Here is a 10564-nt window from a genome sequence, read left to right as displayed (position 1 = left end):
TTGTCTGTCAACCTCAATCTAAAGTTATGGAGAGAGAAATGATTAAGCTGTAAATGTATATAATAATTAGTTTCTCCATGTCAAATGAAGTAGCAAAATATTTCAGAAGTTGGAAATAGCTCTGGTTTCTTCTACCACACGGAATATGTACAATAGGGTCCGGATCTGACACTTTCCTGGTTAATAAAATCTAAAAAGGAAAAGAAAAAAAATATAGGCTATATCAATATAGGCTGAGTTTATAGTATATACAAAATATAGAACGGATTACTATTAAAAAATAATATCAAGCCAAATTTTTATAAGAAAACTTCTCCCAGCAATACCTCAAAAACTCAGTATCCGCCACTGAATAAATCTCTAGTGAATTACTGGCTGAGGCTTTGGTCAGATTAGCTTTCCACACTTGTTTTTGCCCATATAAACCTTTAATTTGTTGTTTTTATCCTTAAAATTTGTCTTCTTAACAATGCAACCTACATTACAGCACGCTTTTATATTGTCATGTTTATAAGGCCTGGAGTTTGTTGACAATAAACCAGGCTGCATTCCTCCTTTTCCCAGTCGCTCCAATTCACATAAAACACAAAATTAACTCTAAAACCAAAAACCTGCCTGTTCCCAATGGTCTGGGGCAAAGATGCACCACAAAGAGGTCCCACAGGAGCAACGGGGGGCACAAAATGAAACTGGCCCAACCACATGTGTACATTTAGCTTCTGTACCTTAAGTAGCACGGGGTTTTTGGTCATTGTGGTCCCAAATATTGTGGTTTTGCTGCTTTTTTTGTTTTTAATTTTCAAATTGGGTCAGCAAAGGGAAAGACAGAAGCCAAAGTGGACCATGGCTGGACTTGGACCGAGATGTGTGTCAAAGCAGAATGTGTAACAAAACAATGTAGTGTTAGATGGTGGTGTTTGTGGTTGGTTCTTGTTGCCAATTTTGTGGAAATATAGCCACAAAATCTTGACCTTGATTTGAAAATATAATTTGAGCAAACGCTTTGACCCCAAATGTAAGTAGGTCTTCAGGAGAGTCCAAACTAACCTGCTATTCTGCTGTAGGAGAAGGCCATAAATCAAGACCAGCTTCAACAATTAAATGGATTTTGTTTATGTATCCTCATGGATGTCTGAGATTTCCTGTCGAATTCACTTGAATAAATTACAGCACCACCATCATAATTGTCATCATCATGGTTAGAATCAAAGTTTTCGAGATATGAACATTCAAAATATTAAAATCGAAAAAGCAAGATATAGATAAACGATACAGATTTTCTGCACTCTTTTGTGGTTTTTACCCAACCCATACCTATATCATATCGCATCAATATCGAGATATCTGGTATGAATATCGAGATATGAAATTTTGTCCACATCGTTCAGCCCAGTCATTTGATACATATAGTGATTGTAGAAACAGCCAATATAGGGGTCTCCATCCTATAGCTAGTACTGTAGCTCTCAATCCTTTCTAAGTAGCTCCTCAAGTGATTTGTTCAATCAAGCACTTTTAGCGTAATACAGATAAGTCAGAAACTATGATTTTTCTTTCCTTGTGTTAACGTTGGACACTAACTGTACAAGATGTACAGTTAAGTTCACCTCCTTCATGTCTGGGGAAGGGGAATGCCCAAAATGTGACATTTGGTGTAAGTAATAAACACAGTTTTTTTCCCCGAGCTATATAATTGTGCGGACCCTTCTTTCTTATTCTTGTACTCCACCTCAGTCTCAGGCATCTATGCCATTTTTTATTTTGTAAAGGTTGCTCATTGACAAAAGGGGGAAAAAAGAGAGAACATCACACTGCATTCACAAATTGAAATGGAAGTTTTTCTTCATCATCATTTTGAAGAACACAAAAAGAAAACACACAAAAAAACATGCGACGGGTGTGAAAACAATTTGCATCATCAGCATAGATTAAGCTGTGTTCATGTTATTTCAATGTTTGAATTCTCTGTTTACATGTGTAAGGTGTTTGTAGCTGCAAGCTAATCTCCGCTTCAGCTTTCCACCTTCACCAAAAGCCAGAGTGCAGCTAAGTTGAGCCTTTATTGGGCCTTTTTTGGATCTATTTTTGTTTGCATGGCTTGAAATCAAGTTCCCATCACTAATAGTTCCATTAAGATGCATGGTGTGCTTTATCTGTGGCCACATCTGCCCTGGGACAGACAGAAAGGTGGTTGACATTGTGTAACATGACACTAAAAGTGGATCAAGTGTCTTGCCCGTGGACACAATGGTCACAGACGCTTAATCGAATGTTAGTAAATTGTAATGAACAAAACACATCACAGAGAATTGCAGATGCCCCGTCCCGGCTGGCACATACTGTACATATTTATACGGTTTAAGTGCATTGCCACCTGTCAGATGGATTGTTCCTATATTTACAATCGCTTGGACCCGCCCTGATCCAGTCTGAATGGGCCCCTCTGTCCTGGCTGCATGAGGTGTACGACCGCGTGGGTTTGGGGTTTTTCAGACTGTCTGTTTTTAGAAAGTCGGACGTCGGGAAAAACACAAGTCGCCTCCTTTTGGTCAGAGCCGCAAACTCGTAACAGACACAGATGATGAGGTTGTAGCGCACGGGCTTCCTGCTTCGAGTCAGCAGTGATTCAGGCAGGGTGGGGGAGAGAGGGAGAGAGATGGGGGCAGAGAGGAGTCGGTGGTAAAGTGGTAGTGCCAGGCCAAAACAGGAAATGGTCCAACACAGACAGCATCATGTCTTTATTATAGAATATGTGGTAGATCTTACTCATTGTTAAGTGAGGAGAAAACACACAGCGGTGACGGCAACAAAAACATACTTAAAGGTGCACTATGCAATTTTTTATGTACAAAAAAAGGTTGATATTAGTGTGTATCCGACCTTTTCAGTGACCCAGTGGTCAGTTTGCCGCCTTCGCTTTCCATCCCGGTGGCTCCAATGATGCTCCCGGATCAATTTTATTTCAGGTTTTTTAGGGTTTTTGGTAGGTTTTTGGAATGCAATGTATATGTAGCCATGGATGCGGTTCAATCAGCAGTTAAAAAACGAAAAAATCCTGGAGCCCTACAGGCCATTGGTCACTGAGAGGTCAAATACATATTAATATCAACTTTTTGTTACATAAAAAGTTGCAAAGTGCACCTTTAAAGTTTAGGGAATGAAGTCTCTCGCTCAGGCCTTTTTACCATTATGTACAAATACTATGGCATATACTATATACCTTAACTGGGGCTGTAGAGGTCCTCGCTCAGGAACTGTTAAAAGAAACTGACAACACTTTTATTTTAATACTTTCTTGTGTCAGCTTCAATATTGCAGGTGCACAATTAGCAAAACAAACAGAGGACGCATTTTATTTTTATTTTTTACACCAAGTGAGTAAAGAATATGTTAAAATGATGATAGATAAATAAATAAATACAAAAATACAAAAATATAAATGAGGGATAAGTTGCACTCCTATTCTAGAGTTTGATGTCTTAACCTCAATTCCACTGACAAATATCAAATGTATGTGTCTAAACACTTTGTATAAAAATAGATAGGAAATAATTGACCATGAATTTGAATATGCCGACAGAGCTGATGTCGAATCCCAAGTGACCGCTTTTTGCCCCATGTGGACCATCTGGATGAGCCCATGAAGACACCAGCTATAATCCAGCACTAGATCAGCGTTTTGATTTCACTTTTCACTTTGACAGGTAAGACGCCTACCACCATGGAGTTCTTTGCTGCCCCACCACCTCATCACCAAACCATAGACTCTTCACTCTTTATTTGGAGGTCTTGAACAGCTGTTTTGGTCTGTTAGTGTGCACTAGTGTAAACGTTTTATACAGTATTTCTTTAACGCCTTTGTACACTTGGTCAATATTTTTGTGTCGCTCATGCACGACTCCCCTTACTACGTCTTAATGTCTCTGTGGTCCATGTCACTTGCTCACAAAGTCAAAGGGGAGCTTCAGTGGTTTGCATGGGCAGTTCTACCTGCTGAGTCACTAAAACCTAATTACTGATGCTGTCTGCGCCCACTGATCCCGGCTTACGTATTCAGAGTTATACAAGCCTGGTTCTATCCCCCGTCACTAGGGTCTGGTCAGATGCCACAAAGATCTGTTTTTGCCTCACATTAATCACTGAGTGGGAGCTGTCCCGTCTGGTAAGAGGCTATGTGTGTAATAATAGCACTTCGAATAAACTTATGTAATGGATTTGGACCGATTTATTAGTACTCTGCTGTCCTTTAAGGTTACCAGTGTGAACTGTTGGACTGGAGTTGACAATGTGAGTGAGGTGGCTTGCTCAGGGGCACAACGGCAGGGCGTTTTGGCTGGACGGCGAACCTGCAATCAGTGATTTCCCTCAAGTGCCCCGTCCCCTTTACTGATCTGTAGCGTGTAAACATGTAATTCACCTAGTTTCTCCAAAAGCCGCAGGGTCAAAGCTCTTTTTAGTGTTTGTTTTTCAGTCTGAGCACACACATCGTATAGAGTATAGTCGACCGGTATTATGTGAATCTGTGTCAGTGGTTCAGACCCGTGTTTACACAGAGGGTCTGGTGGTGGAGGAGGCCAGACTGTTCTATGCATTTGTTTAGAGCAATCAAGTTACAGGCAACCCGAACACGCCCCCCTTGGCTGTCCCTAACTCCTTAATCACTACGTAGAGTTAAGAGTCTAGACTAATGCAGACTTGTACTTTAAGGTATATACTTTATCGTGGGCGGCCACAGCGCAGCACCCGGGGGAGCAAACTCATGTCGTCACATCATTCTGAAGAAGATGTGCTGGAGAAGGCTTGGGCTGTGGTCACACTCTCCCATCATCAATACAAGATCTTTATGGAAAAATGAATGCATCACTGCGTCTGTTGGAATTTCTACATACCCTAAAATCATGATTCACACACTTGTTTAAACACATACTGTGCATCATATTGATCTGGACATTTTTATTGTGGCCATGTGGGAATAATCCTGAAGACCTCACATAATGCTCCTTTCAATCCCTTTTACTTCCCGGTCTGTTTGAACACTCACAGAAAGCGAGGGAGACAGTGAGCTCACAGTCTTATCTCCAGACGGGACAGTCGTGGTCAGTGCCGGGCCCGCGAGGTGTGAATCCAAAACCCCAAAACACAGAGCTCCGCGGCTGCAGCAGGATTTATGGAGCTGTTTATTTTGACTGTTTGACTTGAACCGCAGCAGACAGTGGCTTCCACCGGTGCTTTGCCCGGGTCCACAGTGAAAGAGACGTTGCTCCAACTCTGCGCGTCTCTCGAATATATGCACGCGCCAGAGGACAAACAATGGTGCGGTTTATATCTGCGACATTTTAAGAATGAGGTGCAATTTTTCCAAGCTCAGGGAGATTTGACCAATCCTTCAATACTGCTGAGTCAGCCTTCAGGGACCCGTCTCAGGATCTTGAACCAGGACATTACTCTTGTGCATGGTGTAGATTAATGCCCCCACCAGGGCCGAGCTATTAAAATTATGGGGTGCTAATTCTCAACTCAATCATCTCCAGGTGGCTCCTAGTGCAGCGTTTTTCATCATGAGCCAGACATTGAAGGGTATACACAGCAGGGAGGGCCACTGATTGGTGGTCAAAAAGTTTACTTGCAGATCTTTAAAGGGGGGGTATTATGCAAAATCGACTTTTTCAAGCTTTACATCATCGTTATTATGTCATTCCCTCATTAAAAACATCCCTGAAGTGTTGCCTTGGCACATTCACGTATTTTTGAGTAATCTGTAAAAGCTCTGATGGCGGCCATTTTAGGGATAGGTTTGCCTGAGTCCTCCTAGGAACGCCCCCACCTCCTGGAGACGCCTCCGAGCTTTCGTCACCAGCCGAGTAACCAACCACTGCTCCTCAGCAGAACCCCCTCCCCACTGATGCCACAGACAGGTGTGGAGGGGGCGTGTCGGAAATGGTCAGAGGTTCTTAGAGAGACAGAGGCCTATTTCAAGACATTCACTACAGCCATTTTGAGAGAGCAATTTTATACAAGGCAGTTATTCTAATTTACTGCAGTTACAGACCAACAGAAGGTTTCGTCATCATTGTAGTGTGATACAGACTGGTGCTATGTGATTGAAAAAAGCATAATACCCCCTCTTTAAACAATGTAACTACCTTTATATTGGATGGAACCTTGATGTCCGCCCTGTTTCACTATAAAATGTTGCTTGAGGTTATATATTTGTGTAGAACTATTAAGGTGCAGTAAATAAATACCATCTCTATGTCTGTGTGTGTTGGCCAATATAGGAGGAAGCCTGCGGGCCACCAAAAACTGGTCTGACGGCCGCATTTGTCCCACGGGCCGCACATTGGGCACAAAAACTTCACACACTGCAAAATGTAATCTAGCAATAAGTTTGTCCCTGGTTTGAGTAAATAAAGAGAAAAGAGTGGAAAAAGATTTAATTGGACCCAACCTTGGGAAAACAACAACAATCGACTTGAAATTAGATTGTTGATGTTTTTTCTTAATTTCAAAGCCGCATGAACAGTAGTGGTAGTTCCTCAAATCAAGAACAAATTCACTTATTTCAAGGAAAATGTTAATTTTTTGAAGTGGAATCTGTCCAAGAATCAGCCCAGTTGCATCATTTTTAAATTTAGGAGATGTGTGCTTAAGACTATGCGCAAACATCCTTCATTTACTTGTCTAAGCTTCACTGAATCATTCAAAAGGCTCATTGTTAGGCCTTCTCAGCCGCCCACAGCTGCGACACTATTTTCTTTACAAAGTACATCAACATTATCCAGTTGTATCTGGATGCGGGGACACAACCGCCCAAATGTAGCGTCTGCCTGGATGTACGTCAGTTTACGTCAAAGAAATAGGAAAAACAACTCACTCTGTACACATTTAATCAAATCATCCTCTCCCTTCACCACAACTAACACAACCTCCTACTAAATTTAGCTTTACTACGGTCCCAGCGGAGCCGACCAGACCAACGCGTCCGTGCCATAAAACCTATTGTGTCAATTACAGCTCGTGTTGTTTTGAGAATATGCAACTGGCGTCCCACATATAGGGGCTAGTGTCCCTGCACCTGCGCCCCGTGAGTGAAAGTTTGCCCTGAGCTTTCTCCTTTTTTTTTCGTCTGTGTTTACGGCGCGCAGAGGAAACCACAGGCCAGACACAACATGCCAGCTCAACACCAAAATATTCACACACTGTAGGATGTAAATTTAGTCCAGGAAGCCGGGGAAATAAACACAGCTGTGGTAGCAATTAAACTGGCTCCTTATTAGATGTAAGAATTTTGTGGCGGTTCAGTACAAATGCATTTGATTAAACTCCAAGTGTTTGTGGTTGAGTTTTTTCCTGTTACTTTAGTTGTTTGGTTGTATTCAATCTGTGAGTGCGTGTTTGTCTGAGTATATTACTATTCAGTTTGTGAGCATTGTAATATGAGGTAGCAGAATATTCCTATCTCTGCGACACTCTTTTGGCTTACACGGTCCCAAATCAAAAATGGGAACATGGGAACTTAACAGTAAAATGAGAGTGAGAATCTTTGGGATGTGCTGGAGAAAGCGCAGTGGTCACACTCTCCCATCATCCATACAAGATCTTGGAGATTGAATGAATGAATCTTTTGACTTTGCAGAAGCTTAACCTATTGAAACTTAGCCACGGCGAATGTGCGATGTAATCAAAGCTATAGGCGCTTCAACACAATATTAGAGCGTGCAAACTTGTCTTTGTTGCGACTGCACAATACAAGTACAAACATAAGACAAGCAATGTTAGAACTAATGCAATACTGTTCTTCAAAAGACAATTAATGGTGGACGTAAGACAACAGACAGAATAAACTTTGAAAATATAGAATAGACATAATCATCATGTAAATAATACGATGTTAGCTTGTGTTGTTGTTGTACTGAAGATTTGGTTCTCTCCTCCTATAGGGCTTGGATATAAGACCGTTCTGGGTGGGTACAGTTTCACATCCTGGCCACAAGAGTTAAGAAGAAGCTTCTGTGAATAGAAGTGAAACGTCCTCAACTCATCCTCAACATCCCCAGTCGACGATTTAAGGGGAGACACTACAGGCAAAACTAATTTTTTTCAGTTTTCAGGTTTTGGGCCAAATTGGTCTCTTAACATATAAGCTTTCACCCGGAAACAGAAAATATGCCTAATCTTCACAATAACATGTTTAAATATTGCGCTGATTCAGTGTTTGCCCATAGACTTATATGGGAGAATGCAATTTCAAAGGCCTTTTTCTCAAAACACATTTTTCTGTCATTGTGGCGATGTCCACGTCAGTAGGACCTAAAGACTTCAACTTTTTCAGCTTTGGACTGAGCAATATTTGGAAGATTTTTTCAGAGGGATTTTTTATTATTTAATCCCTAGCCCCATTTATTGAGTTTTGAATGTCAAAAAATAAGGCGAAAATTAAATTTTTGCAAAACTTTCCACTAAAAACAGATTATTTTAAAACTAAACAAGAAATCCTAAATCCCCTCTGAAAAAGTCTTGGTCACTCATTCATCAATAAAATTAAACCATAAATTTGAATGTAGCTCTATCCATTATTCAGATTTCGTCGCCGAAAAGATGGGAAATTTGGGGCATTTTTAGAAGATCTTTTTTTTTTTATATTTATTTATATAGCGCCTTTCACAGACATGGTCACAAAGCCCTTTACATGAGACAATTGTACATTCACTCCATACTTGGTGGTGGAAAGCTACGTTTGTAGCTTCAGTTTCCCCTGGGGGAGACTGTCAGAAGCGCTTTCGCGACTACACACGTCTGCGCCAACGGACCCTCTGACCACCACCATACATTCACTCACACACATCATTCATCCTGGCCTATTGTGCATGTTTTTAGTGGTAGGGGAAACCGGAGTGCCCGGAGGAAACCTACGCAGACACGGGGAGAACATGCAAACTCCACACAGAAAGGTGGGAATCGAACCTGGACCTTCTAGCTGTGAAGCGAGAGCACTACCCGCTGCGCTACCGTGCCGCCATTTTTAGGCATAAAACACCTTGTTCTTATATGAAAAGATAAAATGACAGAAAACTTGCAATGTATTTTTTTCTTACATTTATGCCAGTGATCGACAGCAAAAGTTTCAAATTGAAATCTGTAAATATAAATTTTTTCCCTATTCACCTGCAGTGTCTCGCCTTAAGCTTCATCACAATGAAGTACAAAAGGTTTGTAGTATTGCGGTAATTAAAGTAAATAATTAAGGAGTCATCAGGGGCTTCTGAATATCGGTGAAAACACGATCATTTGGTAAATAGTCGTAATAGCGGTAAGGAATTGATCGTGCTTGTTATTATTTGTGGCAATTATAGAAAAAGTCGAAGTACTGAATTAGAACTGTACTATTTCAGCAGTTAAGGAATCAACTTAGCAAAAAAAAATAGTATCTCACACACTTCCTCATGAGATTCTAATTTCACAGTGGTTTAGCGCAAATGTTATTAATAAAACTACGTGTTTGAGGGGGCTTTTATCTTTTACTTTTGTTTTGTTGTAAAATCTGCATCTTTGGCAGCGAGCGGTCGTTTGTCTGAGAATGTTGATGATTTTGGGTGCTGGATTCTTGAGGTTACGCGCTCACTTATCAACTTCTCAACAGCTCCATCGTGCCAACTGCAAAAGACCTGTCTAAAAGCACACGCGGTCCTCAGCTTGTCTCATTGTGGGGCCCAATTTTCTCCCCCTACCGTTTTTTTTACTTACTGAAGTTCACATACAGTTCATTATCTCTGCATTTCTGAGTAAATCATCTTCTACCTGATGTGCTGAATATTGATTTTTCTTTCTCCTCCCTCCCTATTTCGGCCTTCCACATTTGTGCATATATTGTGTACATGTTTTAGAGGTTTTGAAAGTTGATAATAAAGCTTTTACTATTACTAGAGTCAGCGTGTGTCAAAAAAGGTCCTCCTGTTCTCAAAAAGCTCCTCCTCAGGGCCTTCATATCCAAGCTGCGCAGCAAAGGGGAGCAAGATGAGAGCAGTGGGAGGAGCTTGTGGGGATATTGTGTGAACATCATTTTGTTTCAGCCGTTTCACATCAATGTTGCATTTTATAGCCAACAAAGTGTTCGACATAAATAAAGTTGTGTTTGAGATTATTACCAAATACCTGCAAAAAGCATAATACCCCTCTTTAACTTTTCTCAAAGAGTTTTTTCACCAGTGCCTCCACCCGTGCGGCCACCCCATAAACCTTTTCTGGGTCCGCCACTGCCAGAGAATACAACCATACTTAAGGTGTGAATGAAACACATTTAGGGGCAAGACGTGTAAAAAGTGAATTGATAAACGAGAAAATGTTAAATCTATACAGCTCTTTGCCACTCTAAGTATTCCCATAAAGCCTTTGGTGTGTCTCTCTTTGCTTGTCGCGATTCCTCAGGCTCAGTCCCACAAAGCACTGTTGATCCGGTTAGATCCAGAGTCCTCCTCCGTGTGGTCTCGGTCTGTTCGCTGGTCTGCGTTAAATCCTGGGTTTGTGGAAGTCCCGGGGCGGTCTGGGTGTGAGGATACGGCGTGCC

The 10564-nt window shown here is 41.3% G+C and overlaps 1 protein-coding gene across 1 annotated transcript in view; it reads left to right on the top strand.

Moving 5' to 3' along the window:
- Positions 1 to 10564, top strand: part of cUnh15orf48 (chromosome Un C15orf48 homolog) — a 64723-nt gene that overhangs the window by 34683 nt on the left and 19476 nt on the right. The gene's annotated exons all lie outside the window — the stretch shown is intronic.

This window comes from Gobius niger, assembly GCF_951799975.1.
Source record: "Gobius niger genome assembly, chromosome: 4".
NCBI classification, from domain to species: domain Eukaryota; kingdom Metazoa; phylum Chordata; class Actinopteri; order Gobiiformes; family Gobiidae; genus Gobius; species Gobius niger.
The sequence above is the reverse complement of the archived record's forward strand: the minus strand, read 5'-3'. Positions and strand labels throughout refer to the sequence as shown.